Below are 18,407 nucleotides of genomic sequence, written 5' to 3'. Positions count from 1 at the left end.
AGGGTGATCCCTGATCTCCCTTCCTTCCGCCGCGCCCTTAAGACATGGCTATTCCAACTTGCAGGACTGGCCTAGGGGAAAATTTTAATGGGGTTTTAAAGTAATTTTTAAATCAATCTGACCACATTACTAATATTTGTTTTTACTTATGTTTTTAATATTGTAGTTCTGGGGATTAGTGTTTTATCTGGTTGTTAGCAGCCCTGAGTCCGCAAGGAGAAGGGCGGGATATAAATTAAATTAATAATAATAATAATAATAATAAACATCTGGCAACCAACCATAATGATAACCATTCTTGTAATAGTTATAAAACAATTAATTGTGATACATCTTCTAGCATATAGAAGAAATTTTCAATCTTGGAAGGCCATCTTTTGAACAAAATAGACCAGATAGTGCTATAGTCCCAGCAGTACTTACTGCAAGGAAATAGAGGGTTTGGTGAACTGGTGTAACAAAACCAGCCTCGTTTTAAACATAAAAAAAATTAAAGAGATTGTCAATTTCAGAAAAGGCAGGCACAACCACACACCTCTGTGTATTAATGATTCTCCTGTGGAGGTGGTTTACAGCATCAGGTTTCTGGGTGTGCAGCTAACAAGTAGGCTAGCTTGATGGCTCAACAGTGAGACACTGATGAAACGGGCACAGCAGCGCCTGCCTTTTCTGCTTCGCATGAGAAAAGCACATCTTCCTTACCTTGTCCTTACCACTTTCTACAGAGGGGCGATCGAGAGCATCCTGTCATATTGCATTACTGTCTGGTTTGGAAGCATTACTGCTTCAAACAGGAAAGTTGTGCAGAGAGTGGTGAGGATGGCAGAAAAGATTATTGACAGTTCACTTCCTTCTATCCAGGACATAGCATATAAGTGATGCTTGAGCAGGGTCCACAGGATTGTCTGGGACACTACCGTAGCGGTCAAAATTGTGGAAACCTTTTGGGAAAAGTATACAGTAGAAATGCCACCTTTGGTTAAGTTTCCAACAATTTTTCTTCTAATTGCTTTATAACTGTAGCCTTGTTCACTTAATAATACTATTTTACATCGCTTTCTGGGCAACCAGTCAACTCTTTGCACCATTACTTTAATTTTATTATGTTTTACAAGCTTACTAAATGAAAGAACACAAAAAAAACCAACCAACTTGATAGTGATCACATAACACACTGATAAATGTCCTCCTCTCAGCTTCAGTACATGACATCAATAACTGAATCCTACTGTGATCTGATTGGCTCATTGCCAAAACAAGATGACACCTGATTGGCTCTCTAAACACTCATGCTCCTTAGCTACAATTAGATGAAGGAAAGCTACCTGATATCAACCTAAGAAAGTTGTGCTTCCTTTTTCTGGTTATTTGGCTATAACTTTTCATAGAATACAGTACATATAATTGAACAAACTTTGTTGCATTACATTCTTGATTAAATTATCTTTCCATTGATATATAATTTTATGGTATTACTCCCTCCCAAAAAGTGGTGTTATTAGCCATCAAACCTCAAAAATACACTTTTCCCAAAAGGTTTCCACAATTTTGGCCACTACTGTATATATCCACTTTACAACCTGTTTTCTTTGTTACCTTCTGGGAGGAGTCTTCGTGGTATCCGAAGCAGAACAGATTGATCACATTTTCATATAATATGTCTAGTCATATTCAAAGACTTCACGTGCTTGTCATTTCAGGAGTGGTTCACACATCTGGTATCTTTGTTGTGTTAAGTTATGCTAAGCCTGTTTTAGCTGTTCCACAGAGGTTTTCTTGTACCACCAGTTTGTTAAAGGGATTCTGTAAAAGTCTCAGGGTTGAGTTAATATATGGCCTGAGTCCCTAGTTTTTCACCACTCTCTTACCTAGTTTTTAGTATTACATTTCTTTTGTCAGTTTTCTGCTGGGCTTCTGAAATGAAAGAGTCAGACAGATAGGTAAGGTAAGGTAAGGTAACCTTTATTGTTATTTTTTTACTATGAGCACACTGACCCCCATTAAAAATGAAATTCTGTTGCCTGCTCTCAAAAGAAAGTATATATCTACCCATACACATACATAACACACATATACACATGCTATATACATACACATACACACAAACACACACACATTTTGAATACATAGCGGAAAGAGGTTGCTGCTATATGGAACAAAACTGTGGCTGAATCTGGTTATTCTGTGTCTTTTTTAAATTATACAGAATGTTCTTTCTTTCCTATTTAATAAAGATGTGCCAACCTAAGTATTGAAGAACATACTCAAGATGCTGTGAAGAATTATTAGATTTCTCATTTTAATACTTTCAAGTTGCTTTTGTGGACTTCTGACTGTCTTATGATTACTTCATATTGCATGTTACAGTTTGGAGCCATCAATCATGGTGTTGCAATCTTCTGAGATATTGATTTCATTATCCATATTGTGAAGTGTTTCTGCATGTCTGTTTGTATACAAGAAAAGAGGACAGATAGATGTTCATGAACAATCCAGTTATTTGGTTCAGTCAGACAGTACCAAAAAGGTATGGAAACAAATATACATCAACAAATACAAAAGCTCTTCATTAACTTTCCCCAATGTATTATATCCCGATGTGCCAGGATTTCAGCTTCCAGAATTCCTAATCAACAAATCCAGTGGGGATCACAAGATGGTGGGAAATTGGGGGAATTCATAGTCCCAGCACATCTGGAAGGTATCATATAGGCTTAGCTGTCATTTTATTTTAGCAATAGCAACAGCACATAGACTTATATACCACTCCATAGTGCTTTACAGCACTCTCTGAGCAGTTTGTATGTTAATTTTAAATGTTAGTTTAACCAGTCAACTCCAATTGGGTATGATTTATATACCAAAGGAGGGAGGGATGGGAGTGATGAATCTCACCAATCTGTAACATACTTCCTTGCTGTTTGTATCATGAATTTTCTTCCCAAGCAGCTGTATTCTGTTATCTCAATTGGATCTGCTTAGAAACAAAGCTCTTGAGGGCTGGGTTATAGGAAAGGGTCCACATTCACATATATCTCATCCATGTGGCTCTTTAAAGGAATGATTCCTGTTTATTTATACTGGGTCAGGACAGCCCAAATGAAAATAAATGACCCTCCTGCTATCATATAATTTGCCCTAGGTTACATTACATTACAGCCAAGTACGTGCTGTTAAACAGATAAGAAAATATCCAGATGTAGAAATGTCTCTCCTTTGCAAGACAGTGACTATCTTTAAAAGGGATTTTTATTCAGCCATAGTTTTGCTTCAAAATGCAATAACACAGGAAGTGAGGAGATTGGTTTTCTTTCTTTTTAAAAAATATGCAAGCTTATATTTTTCAGAAAATTAACTGATTATAATGCTTTCTAAAGCCATGGACTTTTATTACATGCCTTATATTGTGATAGAACCTTTTAGTACCAAATGGATTTCCTCACTCTCTGAGTCCAAATATTTGACAGTTTCCCCATAATGGCTCTACATAGAGCAAAGAGAATTGTAAATATCTTTTCAAAAGTGGGATTGAACCTACTCTTATTAATTATTTGCTGGATATTTTCAGCTTGATTCATTGTCCCGAGGGCCCAATTTTGTTAGTAAGATAGATGACACTATGCTGTTTTAACATTTCTCTCCTTTTCCGTACAATCTTTTGGCATATGTTCAGGACTTTTTAAAAAATGAAAAATATTTAAACAAAATCTTTTGCCTCTCCTATAGACCTTGTAGAAGAGACTAATTCATACTGCCTGGATAATACACTTAGTAGGCATAGATTTCAAATTCTTAATTACCTTATTTTATAGTCAGTGATATCCTTGAAATGTAAAAGGCCTTATATATATAAGCTCCACCTGCTTTTAAGAGAGATTCTCCAAAAGTCCAGTCATCCTTAAAAAACAAATACTATTACAGGTAGTCCTTGAGTTATGACCACAATTGAGCCCAAAATTTATGTTGTTAAGTGAGACATTTGTTGTGAGTTTTGCCCCATTTTCGACTTTTCTTGCCACAGTTGTTGTGAATCACTGCAGTTGATAGGTTAGTAACCTGGATGTTAAGTGCATCTGGCTTCCCCATTGACTTGTTTGTCAGAAGGTCGCAAAAGGGAATCACATGCCCCCGGGACACTGCAACCGTCATAAATATGAGTCAGTTGCCAAGCGTCTGAATTTTGATCCTATGTCCATGGAGATGCTGCAATGGTCATAAGTGTGAAAAACGGTCATAAGTCACTTTTTCCAGTGCCATTGTAACTTTGAACGGTTACTAAATGAACTGTTGTAATTTGAAGACTACCTGTAAATACAAATAAAGCTTCGCTCACTCACGTACTGCTCACCTCCAGCTGTGCGGTCTGGTTCCTATCAGGCCACGGTCTAGTACCTGTCCATAGCCTGGGGGTTGGGGTACTCCTGTTTAATCTATTGTATTTGTATGTCTAAGTGAATGAGAGAGATTAAGAAATCATTAGCTGAATATTATTTTTTCTTATTTTCATCCCATTCTCAGAGGTGCATGCAAATTGAAAAAATAAAAATGGTAGCCACAACAGTGTGATTGAAGCTCTGCCTATTTCTCTCTCACACACGGAAAGCCTTATTTGGGTTAACATCCTGACTTTTTTTCCTTTGATAATACTTGCAGGTACCACTTTTATTTCTTCCTCAGCCCTAATTGCCAAAGTATCACTAGTTATCAATATTTCACATTTATTAACAATATTATTCAGATTTATAATTTCTTCTTTCTTAGATATTGACTTGATGTACATACTGTAGTATGTTTTTGGGAATAGTTGACTGTAAGCGGGATTTGGTTTGCCTTCAAATGAGTCAAATACGTATGCTGGAACACAAGTTTTGCATTAAAGTGCTTGTAATTCTAGAATGAAACTAACTGTGACTCCTATTTGTTATGCATTAGTGGAATGCTAAATAAACACCTTATCAGTAGGTAATGTTAAACATATCTGTGTTCTTTTACTCACATCATCCATTATTTCTTGGACAGCATGGATTAGCTGATGTGTGCATAAAGAAAATAGGGAGCTAATAGCTTCTCTAGTATGAAGAGTGCCTACTAACAAAAATATGGTCTGACCCAGCAAAATGAAATTAACTAGAATGAATCTTCATCATGAATCATTAGAAGAGATGACACTTTGGCTACAAGAGGAAAAATCTTGATGAAGGCCAGTTGTAAAAGCACATCCTGCTATTTTCATGATGACTTGTGACTTTATAGTAGATGCTTTTTTGTTGTTACTGCAAAGCTTAATGAAACAACATTTCTTGTACTGGGAATCCCCTTTCCCCTCTGACAGAGCTTGGCTTTGAAGAGATACTTTGAAAATCATTGGCAGCCACTACAAATAACATACCACGGCTGAAAATGTATTCCACACACTTCCTTTTGCAGTAAGAAATTATCATTATTATGACAACTGTGTAATCAAGTCAGGAGTTGTAATGTTTCAATATCATTTATACTGCAGCATGATCAACATTTTGTGTTTTCCAACTGAGCAAACTGCATCTGCTTATGTTCCAAAGATATAGTAATGTGTTTGTTGCAGCAAAAACAGCAGAGGCCATGATACCTTCAAAGGCTAAGAGATTTATTGTAACATAAGCATTCATACACTACCGTCTACTTCCTCACAGCATAGTCCGCACTTTGTAAGCATGGATCTGTACACAAATAGAGAGGCCCATTATATTTCCCTGCAGAGTTCAAATATGCAATATATAAAATAAATATAGTGACCATTCAAACTAACTGGAACTGTTATCCTCCTAGCTATGCTAGCATAACAGCTGTGGAACCTATGTTTCCAATTAAATCTGAATTAAAGAAAATTGCACTTTCATATAATATATATGTTGGCAATTTCACACTGAACTTCATTTTTCTAAACATTTTTTCCACTACTCTTAATGCCCATTTTTATTGTGAGATGGGCAAATCTTTTCCTGGAATTCTTACCTATTTCAAATGGTTATCTTATTCTGTTGAGATCAGTATTCATAAAACCATATGAGAAGGCCAATAATAATTTGTGATCTTACTGTGTTTCCCCAAAACTAAGACCTACCCCCAAAATAACCCCAGCTTGATTTTTGGGGTAGGCCTAATATAAGCCCTACCTGAAAAATAAGCTCTAGTTTTGGGGCGAGGCGCATGCCTAAAATCAAGCTAGGGCAGGGGTGGAGCTGCCCCATGTGCCCTGAACCTGCTTACTGTTGCAGTTAATTCCCATGAATTAACATCTGCCTTGCCTTGCTGGCCCACTTCTGACAGCAAAATGCAGACCAGGGGGGCGTTGCACGCATCATTCCGGAGCTCCATTCTTAGCTGCAGAGGCATTTCCTGAAGGCCTGTGATAGCGAAATGGAGGCCGGGGGCAACGCATGTGAGTGGCGGTGAGTGGCTGCAGAAGAAGTGGGATGGCTGGGTCGGGGTGTTGGTGCCGCCGCTGCAAGGTGAGACCATGGAAAAGACACCCCCAAAAAATAAGACCTGGTGCCTCTTTTGGAGGCAAAAAATAATAATAACACTGGGTCTTATTTTGGGGAAAACATGATATTACCCAACTTGATTATTTTAAACACTTTCTTAGTTTTAGGTGAAAATTGCCCTTTTTTCCCTAAAACATAATTTTAGTCCATTCTACAACTTAGACTGCCTGCAATCTGTCCTTATGATTCCTGCCTCTACTGGGAAATCACTTGATTATTTTAAACACCTGGTTCTTTCTTTCTTTCTTTCTTTCTTTCTTTCTTTCTTTCTTTCTTTCTTTCTTTCTTTCTTTCTTTCTTTCTTTCTTTCTTTCTTTCTTTCTTCCTTCCTTCCTTCCTTCCTTCCTACCTACCTACCTACCTACCTACCTACCTAATTGTATCTGACTTTTTCCACATAGAATACTCAAAGTTGTGAGGTTGTCTTTATTGGAATTTGTTTTTAATCATAATGGTAAATATATAAATGAGATTACCACTGAAGTCCAATGTAGCAGCATAGTTATCTATAGTGTTTTCAATCTATCATGGGATGAATATTTTTGAAACTGAATAAAAGTAAGAATGGAGATAAAAGTGAGTAAGCAAAGGACAGACATTAGTGACAGGAAGTAATTTGTTGAGGATCCAGCCTAAGAACAGAGATTTGCTGACATCTGATGTTTGATGCTGTTGAAGACAAGCAATTGGCTCCTAATGCCGAAGGATCTATCTATTTTCTTTTCCATCATCTCTCTCTCTCAAAAAGAGAGAGGACTTTAGTCTCTTGCATCTTATCCCAATTAACTATTTTATAAGCTAGAAATTGCTTATGAATTTTTAGATTCAAAAATTAGACTCATAATTTTATTTAGTTAGCATAATGAGTTTAAGATTAAGTGGTTCCTGGTAGGTTCTCTAAATTAACTCTGCTCTTCATTACATACTAGTCTGTCTCAGACTGCATAAGAGAAATTATTTTGAATACAAAATATGAAAAGGAATAGGTTGGAAGAAATCACTGCAATCTGGAAGAAATTATATGGAACACCTCTGAAATACTTATTTTGTGCTTGCTAGTTTTTATTTTAATTGGAAAAGTGTGATCTTATTCTGGTGCCCTGAGTGGGAGCATGGAATCCAACTATTTATTGTTCATTAAACACAACCCTTGCCAAATTATATTGCAATCATGTATTGTGATATGATTACATAAACATTTGGCATGCAAGTAATGGTTTGAAATGTTCCTGAGTCAAAGGTTCAAGAAAACATTGATGTATTGGATGAACAGCTGACATTTTTTCACTAAGTGTGCCACTTCCAGAAGTACTACCTAGTCTACTTAAAACATTTCTAAGAATGGATTTTCATCATGTTTCAAGTTACATATATATACTTAAGGTCAAAATATACAAATACTACATCACTGTGATTGATACACAAGCACATCTTTCGAATATGTAAAACAGATATGTTATCATACAGATAGGAGTTCTTCAGAGTTTTATGTCAAATTTCCATATAAATATATGCAGCAATCCATTTTGTTCAATTTTCCTTTGAGCAATTAAGTGGGAATTCATGGCATAATAAAAAGTAGAACATACCCAAACAAAAATTTAGACCGATTAATTTTAATTTCATAGTTTTATGTATATTATAGCATTATACTACATGGAATTATGTGTATAAAAAATTCCATGTATTGTGTATGTATGTATATGTGTGTGTGTATGTATGTATGTATATGTGTATATATTAAGGTTACCAAGCTTATTTTTTAGCATAAATTTAAATTTCCCATAAGTATAATTTGATGATTAAATATGTGTTGGGTAAATCAATAGATAGTATAGATTCTTGCTTCTAAGAGGTCAGGTTGTTTATAATATGAATAATAGAAAACAAACAGCTAATAAGATAGATCAGTTATAAAAAAAAGTTACGAATGCAGTACATTGGATGTTACTGCTTTGACAACTGATGGAAATGCAGCCATTTTCTCTTCTCCTTTTCTATGCTTTTTCTTGCTTTTAGAAATCAGGTGCAGCAGGGAGGGGGGTTGGAATGAAAGCTCAGCTAGCCATAACGATAACACTGCTGTGGGAACCCAAGGACGAGCTGATAACGTTTTGGCGGGCTGAGGAGCTGGGGAGGAAGCCCGCACTTTTAACTAATCGGAGAATGTGATTTATGACAGTTTATTGAGGGTGGGAATTGTACTTTGTTACTTTGTATCTGGGGGAAGGGAATTTAGTTTTTGGATTCAACTATGTAGTGCTGATACTTTGTTTCCCAAATAAAATGTTCTTTAAGGAAGAATTTTGCCTTGAAGTTCTTTTGATGGGTTTCATCTATCGGAACCATGACACTCTCTTGGAATAAAAACACAAGACAGGCTGAATCCATTGCAAAGTTTTGTAAGTATACTGCTGCATGCCATTTCAGGCTTTGTTAAAACAGCACACAAACTTGGTGCCAGAAATCTTTTGACAACTAGTAGGGTAATTGCTAGGATAATAATTTTAAATTAACTATCCCTAATAGTAGCTTGGCTGCTTCATTCTGCACCAACTGCAGCTTCAAACAGTTTTTAATGGCAACACCCCTTAAAGTAGGCCTGCAGTTGGTGCAACAGATCTTGACCAATTGAAACTGCCCTGCCTACTTAGGAAGGAGTGGAAACATTTGGAAACATGAGGACCCAGATTGTTGGGGGCAACATGCTGACTCTGTAAATCGCTTAGAGAGGGCTGTAAAACACTGTAAGCAGTATATAAGTTTAAGTGCTATTGTTATTGCTATTACAATATGATGCTCCGCACCCAAACCTTGAAAGTAGGTAGTCTAGAAAGATGTTATGGACAATGATGCTGAACACTACTGAGAAGTCTGGTTGGACTGTACCAGGAGGAATTTACTTACTTCATTAAGGCCCTGACTGGAGTGACCAGGGATATTTCCATCCCATGCCCAGTTCTGAATCCATACAGGATAGGATTCAAGGCCATATAATTCTGGGTCACTCAGAAGCTTAGGGGCCTTTTGAGATGACATGCTCTTAAGTCATCTCTGAGTTGGCCATCCTGATATCAACATGACATTTGCTTTCTCCATTGTCTGATCCAAACTTGCCTCTATTGTTTGTCTTTCAAGTCATTTGAACCTTAAATGTATATGTGTTAAAGTGGTTCTTGAACTATATTACTCTGAGGGATAAAGCCCTAGTGTAACTCTGGAACAGCAAATCTCCCTCTCTCATGAGCTGAAGATGATGAAAGCAGTGTCATGGGGGCATGGCAAAAAATAGAAGCTTTCCTAGGGGTCATGCTTGTGCCATGACTAGCTGCCAGTGGGAAAAGGGACCAAAACTAATATTTTGGTTTATACTGAGAACAAGGATTCCAAATTCGTGTCTGGCTAGTTTTCTCTCCAGGGACCCATTTCCTCAAAAAAGTATAAAAAATACTAGACGTACCGTAACTCATCAAGAGCCATTTCTTAGTGGATGTCTATTAAAAGGTGGTCTGAAGTTTGACTTTTATTCTTGAATGTATCTGATAGAAATTCAGGGAAACATGTGAAATATAGTTAAATAAAAGTATGGATTCAACTTGACAAAGAGCAATACATCTCAGCATAAATAGTGAAACACAGTGGAGACTTCCTTCAATTTAACCTTTCAAGCTTCCTCCCCAGGCTTAAGGATGCTAGTACTGTAAGTATTTGTCTACTTTGAACTTTATTTGGTTATTCCAAGGGAATAGTCAATGAGTTGGATCCCTTCATGCCAGCGCGATATATATATATAATGTATAATTGATATTTGGGGAAAAAATAGGAGCATAGAAATAGAAAATCATTCAATAGGTGATAAAGAAAACTCCAATAATTTATCCATAACTAGAATGTTCAATATTTAATTTGCCAATAAAAACTGCAAAATATGATCATTACACCAAGGACGTTTATAAGTCTTTTTATTTCTTTTTGTTGCTTTCCTGAAGTCCTGGTTGTCAGAGTATCTGATTACCAAAGGACAACAAACACTCTCACACAGAATTTGAGAGGATTGTGTCTCTTCCTGAGATGAATAGAGAGCTTGTTGTGGTTTTTTACCATGGCAAAAAAGCTCTGTTTCCAGTGCATTTAAAGTATGGAATTAAACAAATAATAATGCTCCTGGTCTAGATAGGATATGCTAAAAACTCTCTTAAGACATTTTCTCAGTTTTATGGTAGACATACAAACTTCAGAGATTCTTAGATGATGTGATTCATATAGAAAAGAAATGAATCTCCTGCTTTGCCTACTTTTATTGTTTTTGTTTCATCAGATGATAGGGCAATTTCTACTAAAAAAAAACTTGGTGAGGCTCAACGAAGGTGTTTTTCATTTTCACAAAATGTATTAGGTTATTGTTGGAAAATCTTATTCCACTGAGTCTAGTGCTGTTGGACCAGGAAAAACATATTTAACTGCATCCACTAGAAACTTTTGAAAAAATAGTGAAATGAAAGGTATGTCAGCCTGGAAAATATATAGTAGATCACTAAAAACAAACAAAGGACACAAATTAAATGAATGTATGAATGTACGGTGTTGGTTTAAAAATGCTAAAATAGTTCCTCTGACACCTTGAAATTAGGTCTGTACTAGCTATACCAGGGGTAGGCAACCTTGGCTCTTTTATGACTCGTGGACTTCAACTCCCAGAATTCCTGAGTCTGGCTCAGGAATTCTGGGAGTTGAAGTCCACGAGTTATAAAAGAGCCAAGGTTGCCTACCCCTGAACTATACTAACTGTGGCACATTATCCTTGATGGATAGCTGGCCATGAAAGAGGTTTGATTAACTCTCTATTCCATATTGCAACAAATATATGAAAGGAAAAAAAAGACTTTTGACACTAATGATATAGGTTAGACATCAAGAGAAAAGAATGAAAAAGCATCAGCAGTACACTTCAAAATGAAGCCCAGAAATAATTTGAAAAAAAACAGGGAAGAAATGCTGTTGTTTCACAATCTAATCTGAAATCGTGACCCTAGTTGTATATTTCATTGCTGAGTATGCAACATAAATCTAAAACATTGAATTACCATCCCCTAACATAAGAGGTTTGGACTTCATTAAAAAGTCTTACTTGGAAAATCTTATGAGAACTCTGGGGAGCAAATCAAGGGAGTAGAGTCATCTATCCATTTAGCAAGCTCTGCTACATCAGCACATTTCTTTGGAAAGCCTCAACCAAATGACCTCATTGTTCTCTGACTTTATGTCTATCAACAAGTGATGTTGTAAAACCATTCTTCTCCACTTAACAGTCCTAATAAATTGTTGCAGAGCATTTGGTGCCAAGAGAAACTGGACTTTGAAGTAATAGCAAATTAATGTATTTTACTGACGCTTCTCCAACTATCTTCATGTTCAGTCAGTTCACATGGAAAGACATTAACTTTGTTTATTAAAAGAGGAGGTGTGTGATAGGTAGAGTGGAAGTGTTCTTTTCTAGCTGTACATACAATTTCAAACATTTACAGAAAATCTGGCTTTTAATCTGTATATAGATTGAAGGAATAGCTGCTGTTCCAATGCTCCATTGTTTTATGATCAGGCTCAATAAACCTAAATAGGCATTATGTAGATCTCCTTATTCTGGGAAACAAATTGTGAGAGAATTTGAATCAGTAGTAAAGTGGGATTTGGAATTTGGTTCCAGAAATGTTTCACACAATAATTACCTACAAATCTATTTTATCATACATCACTTTTGCTGTAGACCTGCATTTTTTTTACCATGAATGTTGTACATCCCTGTTTTGCTTGTTTCCAGCTAAGTTCTTTTGAAAAAAACAAAACAAGGTAATATCTTGGTTTGCCTTTTGCTTATCAAGCTTTGTACTTACTATTGTGTATATGTAGACTTGTAAATATGCAAAATTATATTTTTATTAAAGAAAAAGTATAAAGAATAACAATACAATGTGTGCAACAAATAAATAATCTTTATCTCTAAATTTATCTTTGTCCATTTTCCCCTCAATCTTTTGTGGAAATTGACCATGTAATATTTTTTCTTGCCATCATTCTACTCGTGCTTTTATTACATTATTTTGATATTCACTTTTGTTCCCTATATATTTAGTAAGCTCCCTTATTTAAATTTGCATCAATGCCTGTTGTTGGTGTCTTTTATATAATCAGCCAATGTATGCTTTTCTTCTTTGACTGTTTGTCCTGAATGTCTGCTCCATTTCTGCGGTGCAGGTATAATCTATCAATATCACTATGTGATATAATGCATCATGGATAGTCATCAGTTTTCTTGTTTTTTAGTCCAAACTGTCCAGTTCAGCTTATGTCCGATTAATAATTCCAACAGTGTATCGTATCACAAATATGGCCCAATCATTATTGTGTTTCCATCATTCAATTTTGTCTTTAGTAAAGAGTCTCTTGCTTTTTGGATGTATTCTTTATGAATCACATTTTTATCTTGTCCATGCTTGATGTTATACAGTTGTAAAATGCCCATGTAATTGTAGATTTCATTCACTTGTTGACAGATGTCGAAGAACTGTAATATCTGAAATGGTACCAATCTGTTATTGGATTCTTCTCTTGTTTTCTCACCATATTAAATGAGTTGGTGGATACACAGTTGGGATCTTCCACCGAGACCTGGCTTGTATGGGTAGTCCTTCTGGTAGAATACATTTCCACCAGGATAGTTCCCAACCTCATCAGAGGATCACAAGTCCCTCTCCCACAACAAGGGGCATCCATGAAGTTGATGATGATGATTAACAATATTGGAATTTATAAGCTATGTTGGAGGTTTGAATTTAGCAGGAATTTTTGTGTTTCTGAGCAGCATTGTGTGCTAAAAGTAAATAAAAGAATGAAATAGCAGCGTCCCTTTTAAAAAAAGAAAAAAATGCTCATACTGTATGATAATATAGTTGTCATGGATTCAAACTAAAATTGAGCCCAACAACCAGTGAATGTTGATATACTTCCAATATATTGGAAGCAAAGGTAATTTGTTAAGAAATATATAAAGTAGGAAAGCCTCACTTTTACCTAAACTATAACTTGAAGAGAGATGAAGAGAGAAATTTCCCTTGCCTCTTAATCATGAACACTCATTTTTCTAACAAAGGGCCAAACTAGAAAGAAACACAAGGGCAGTGTGTGAAGATCCTTCCCTTAACTGTTCTCACCATTGGCCCTAATGATGAAAATGGCTCATGAAAACAAAGAGATAACACAAGTCCCAAAAAGTTATTTATTCAGTACATTAGTGTGTTGATAGAATGAGGAGGATGAAGTTAATTATAATGTATCAGTTCTTTATTAAGGAGTCATTTGCATCCCACCAACAATACCAAAAATGGCCCAATACAATTGTATAGTTAATCACTGTAATATCAACTGCCTTTCTCAGGCAAAATAAACTGCTAGTTTCGTTTGCCTACATATTCCCTAGAGCAGGGGTAGGCAACCTTGGCCCTTTTATGACTTGTGGACTTCAACTTCCAGAATTCCTCAGCCCAGGCACACTGGCTAAGGAATTCTGGGAGTTGAAGTTCACGAGTCATAAAAGATCCAAGGTTGCCTACCCCTGCCCTAGAGCTATGCAAGATCTTTCAAATGATGTTAACTATAACACATGTGGAAATGATGGGCTTCATGCAGAACTTCTTATAAATGAAGCAAATATTGTATGTTGCAATTGTTTTGTTTATGAACATCAGTGTCGGGTCCAAATAATTCTTGGAAATATTGTCATGAACAGAATGGAATTATTAGCTTGACATTTTATTATATGTAATAAAAGCCAATCTGGATTAAGCCTAATTCCTGTCTTGGTTTTATAGGACCAACCATATTCACTCAATGATCAAATTAGGGTGGTGTCAGCTGCTTGTAACCAAGTTTCACAAGCATCCAGAGTAACGTCATAGCATATTCTGCTTGTTGAAAGGTATTTTATGTTGGGGTCCAAACCAGATGAGGAAACAGTTTTCAAGAATTGCTTAGACTTCATTCAAAGAACATGCAGAAACCTCCAACCTCTTTTTCTTCCAGACCCATTCTGTTTATAAGTAGTCTTTCAACTTCCATAATATTAAAGTGAATGGAAATACCAGAAAAAAACAGCTGATAATATTTAGCAGTTTACCTGTCAGAAGGGTCCAGCTGAATATGAAAAGTTCTTCCTTATTGGAAATAAAATGAAACAATCTTGCTGCTATCACATTTAGTTTTTCATTTGGGTCTTCCCAAAAAAATGTCAAGACAGTCTTAAGATAAAGAGAAAAATGAACTGCTGACTCTGGCCTCTGCAGAACTTTTTTCTCAGTTGTATGATCTTCTAGACTAGAGTACAAGGCAATATCAGACAATGACATTTGGTAAATTCCTTGGGCAAGGAAAGAGCTAATGTGGGAAGATGATAAAATTCAAGCTTGGGCATAAAATTAAAATATGTGATTAGTCTTACATGGAAAGGGAATCAAATGTTTGTTTCCTTCTCCATTAAAAGCTGGGAACCCAGTAAAAATGCTGCAGATGATGGTTTGCTTTAGAACTTAATAAAATGCAGTTAGTGATAAAGTACAAATGCAGTAATGAGACCAGGAAAGCAATGTTTGGGAGAACATGAAGGCTGCAAAGAACCAGAAGGGCAAACTAAGAGATTCAGGAAAAGGTGATAATAGGGAAAGAAGCTTATATCATATAATGCTTTTTTTTAACCACATCTACTACTGCTTCTTTTACAGAAATGCAATAATGAGATGGATCCATACTTGAATGGCCAACATCTTAGACACCTTTCCTTTTTCAAACAGCCAGGAGTTTTTGATGCACCGAGGTGTAAATGAAGAAGCAGAATAAAATTGTTTTCTTTAGACTTTTTTTTCTGACTATGGATAAATGGGATTTTATGTCTAGATATTCTCATTCTACCACTCAACAGTTCAACAGAGTAGTTCATTACATAATAATATAGTGAACGATATGGAGTTCTGATTAATATATGTTCAATATTGTTTCAAAGACTCCAAATATATGATGCCATCTACTAAAAAAGATCTTTGTATCAAGAAACAACCTTTCGCTGTACGTTTAGTGCCACGCGTCGTTGATGACTTTTTAAGATTGTTCTGTTTATTTAAGTATTTTTAAAATGGTATGAAAACTGTTTATTTTTGCAGTCTATCAATGATGACATTTAATCTGTCATAGTTCAACTGATTTCTATACATTCTGCTTTGCTAAATCATGTTGCTAGGACAACACTACTCCAGAAAGTGAATTCTATAAGGGATTGCTGTATTTATACTTAAAAGAATATGTGGAGTGGCAGAGTCCTCATTACAAATGAACATTATTAACAACCTAGTGTTCAAGAAAAGCTGCTAGAAATCTCATTTCTTTGGAGGTCAAAGTACATATATGGTAATTTGCTATTATTTTCTATTCATTCTTTGCCAGCAGATTACACATCATGCTCTGAGCTGTATTATTTCTAATTAATTNGATCACATCCGCCAGCTCCTTAAGAACCCTGGGGTGTAATCCATCTGGTCCTGGTGATTTGAACTCATCTAGGCTGGACAGGTGTTCACTTACCATTTTCTTGCCTATCTTAACTTGTATCTCTATTTTATTTTTTATGGCACTATTTTTGGTAGGTTGGTCTGTTTTTTCCCTTTGTGTAAAGACAGATGCGAAAAATGAGTTAAATAGTTCTGCTTTCTCCCTGTTGCTTGTCACCTTCTTGCCACTTTCACCCACTAATGGACCAATTGTTTCCTTCACTTTTTTCTTGTTTTTTACATGTTGAAAGAAGCTTTTTTTTGTTATTTTTGACTTTGGTTGCAAGCCTTAGTTCATTCTGAGCCTTAGCTTTCCTCACTTCGTCTTTGCAGGCTCGGGCTATTTGCTGATATTATGACTTAGTTATGTGTCCCTCTTTCCACTTTCTATACTTGTTCTTTTTATCTTTCAATTGATCAGAGAGTTCCTTATGCAGCCATGCTGGTTTCTTTTGAGAGCTGTTATTTTTCCTCTTTGTTGGTATTGTGCTAGACTGGGCTTCTATTATCTCACTTTTCAAAATTTCCCAAGCCTCTTGAGTTGTTTTCCCCTGAAGGATTCTCATCCATGGAGTCCTTCCCAAACCCTCTCTAGGTTTATTGAAATTAGCTCTCTTGAACTTGGTGAGGTCCTAACCTACATAATGCTTGGAGACCCCTTGTTTAAAGGTTACACCGAAAGTACCAAAACAGGCCCTAGAATGACCACAAAAGAATGAAACATATATATGCCTTTGAATTATATATAAAGCCATTTTAAAACTATATAAATTTGCTATATAAGATTTTAAAAACTATTGTACACATAAGCCACATAAAATTCTAAAAGCCAGAACAAAAAATTCTGAAATTTTCTGAGGCCTTGTGAATTGTGAGACCTTGACATGAAGCTTCTTTAGATTATGCCTTAATATGGTACTGGGCTAGAGAAATTATTAAACAAAAATTATTCAGTTTCATGAAAAAGGATACCAATACAATTAATGGGTTCTTTCAAAATATTGTCTGCTTGTATATCAATTAGCTACTATTACCAGAAGTGTTTTGCATGTCAAGAAATTTAGGCATATGGCTCAGTAACTTCCAACAATATACCGTGTTTCCCTGAAAATAAGACCCAATTAGAAAATAAGCCCTAGCATAATTTTTCAGGATGCTCATAATATAAGTCCACCCCAAAATAAGCCCCAGCATTGTGGTTGCCTGGGGGGGCAGCTTGACATCAATCGCATCAGGAAGCTCCTGTGGGAGCCTGGGCAGGGCTGGGGTGGATTCAGGGGTCTCAGGCTGAGGGGCCGGGTGCCAGGACCTGATCCACTGGAGGAGCCTTGCTGACCCTCTTGGGCCATGTGGGGCAGCTCCGGGGCTGGGCTGAGTAGGGGTGGGGCGGAGCACGGAGGGGATTCCCAGCTGCCTGTTGCGGATGCGGGCTCCCCCCTACCCATTTGCCAGGGCCGATGCAGGTGGGGTGGTGGACAGCAAGCTCGCTGGAGGATAAGGTTGGATGGCAGCAGCCAAGTGCGCAGGGACCGCAGCATGGCACCACTCCCACCCCGCCACCGCCTCACCTGTTCGGGAGTGGCTTCTCCACTTTCTCTTTCTTCCTACCCCTCCTTTGAACAGTCCTTTGCTCCTGTTGCTACTTTTTCATTCCTGGCTCTTGGTTTGTCCAGAGCCTGTGCAGAGGGTCTTTGTAAACAAAGCCCCGCAGCAACCAGGTGGGGTGGGAACCATTTCCTTTGCTTTTGGACCGGCTCCGAAATGGGCTGGAAGGAGTAGCCCAAGGGCTCCACTCTGGCTTTGTAGCAAGCAAGGGGATTGATGGCTAGTTTGTTGGGTGAATTCTAGCTGGGGTGATCGATTTAGCAAAGTAAGGTTTAGCAGGCTGAGCTCGCAGAGGCCGTGGTGTGGCATCACCCCCACCTTGCCATCTGTCTCGCCTCGTCCCGTGGTGGCAGCAGTGGTAGCAGGCGGAGCAGAGACACGGAGGGAGGCGGGCGGTACAGATTGTCCGTATGTGAGAATGGATTCCCCCCCCCCCCCCATGCTGCTGGATATTCACCACCATACTATATAACTTTCTTAAAAGTTTACTTGATGCAGAATGTGGATTCTTGCTGTTAAGGTCAAGATCGATTTTGCACTTGGGGAAAATGAATCGGTACGGCAAGTGGGCCAGGAAGGCTGACTGCCAGTAGCAGTGACTGCGGATCCATGTCCCTGCTCTCATGTCCTTCCCTGCCCTAAGCAGGCATGGGATTTGAAGCACCTTGAACAACCTTGCTCTCTG

The sequence above is a fragment of the Protobothrops mucrosquamatus genome, unplaced genomic scaffold (assembly GCF_001527695.2).
Source record: "Protobothrops mucrosquamatus isolate PMUCROS unplaced genomic scaffold, P.Mucros_1.0 scaffold_128, whole genome shotgun sequence".
NCBI lineage: Eukaryota > Metazoa > Chordata > Lepidosauria > Squamata > Viperidae > Protobothrops > Protobothrops mucrosquamatus.
Note: the sequence above shows the minus strand (reverse complement) of the source record.